This window comes from Gavialis gangeticus, unplaced genomic scaffold, assembly GCF_001723915.1.
Source record: "Gavialis gangeticus isolate Ggan-Ray unplaced genomic scaffold, GavGan_comp1, whole genome shotgun sequence".
Lineage (NCBI taxonomy): Eukaryota > Metazoa > Chordata > Crocodylia > Gavialidae > Gavialis > Gavialis gangeticus.
Window position 1 is genome coordinate 23,634,409 of NW_017728992.1, and position 1,335 is coordinate 23,635,743.

The window sequence follows — 1,335 nt, forward strand, 5'->3', positions numbered from 1 at the left end:
CCGATGGGGGGGGGGTTGCTCACTAAGGGGCCGGGGCGAGCGCGGCTCCGACAGCCTCGGGGTGTGAGGAGCCCGGGCGGTGCGGCCATGGGGCTTCCCCGGGACAGGGAGGAGGCGGCGAAGCCCCATGCAGGGTCAGGGCGGGCGGGGCCTGCTGCCAACTCGCGGGCTCAAGGAAGCGACCTGGGCTGGTAGAGGGGTCCGCCGGCCGGCGGGGCCCGTGCGCCCCCGCCCAAGGCCCAGCAGTCACCAGCAAATAATCAGACTCCAAATATTCTGCTGCCTTCTAATATTTTGCTGGTTTTTAGCAGTGTCTGATCTACTTGTAATATATGAGCACGTTAGCCTTGGTGGGTGGCACAGCCAGGGACTTTGGGGCATTTCCTCAACCCTCCTTGAACAAAAATGTATGATGAAAAATGTTTGTCTGCCTATTTTCCCTTTCAAGAGGGAAGAGTCAAAAGCAGATGTCTCCTCTCCTCCTTTCCCCCATTTTCTCTTCTGTTTCGATATTAGGTTGTCTTTCTCATTTCCCTTTAAAAAAGACACAGTAATAATTCCTGTGCTGAAGTATTAAAATAATGATTGAGAAAGCCTGAGGGGAGAGGAATGGGATACAATCAAGATCAAAACTCTGCATGCATAAGGAAGAAAGTATATCCTGAAGTGCAGGAGGGAAGGAAAGCAAGGTTTTTTAAATGTGTGGTGTTTGCTCGGAGAGCAGGGGTGGAGTAGGTGGCAAGAAGGCCCCATCATAGACCAAGAGTTAATTTTCTTTTATCAGTGTGTATTGCAGGCATTTTGTTTGTAGAACAGAAATTGAAAATTGAAGGGTTGAATTAATGGAAGTGTGAAAAATGTTTGCAATTCTATTTTTTTCTATTAAAAAAATGCTCGTCCAGTTCATGAAATCATCACACTCTTAAACATATTCTTAATCTGCTTAAAGAGGCATGAACAAATACTATGTAGAAAAACTCAGTCTGATCAATTCATATTTACAAAGAATTCTTTATGCTAAAACCTCCAAATTGTATTTTTTTTTTACAAATTGTATTGGGGTGTGATGCAGTATGTGAACATTTCTATAAGTACTACAAAAATAGAATTTTTCATCTCAAAGGAAAGCAAACAAGAAGCCTTGACAGGGGAACTGAAGGGCTGTTATAGAGCCAGACAGATCCTCTAACATATCATTTAAGTAGAAATAAATGAAGGAAAGCAGTGAATAAACAATTTAACTCATGTCATCTTCATCAGCTGCTCTACATTAAGTTGCAAGTTAAGATAAGCTGTGAGAATATTTGTAGATGAAACTAGCCAACTGCCTTTTTC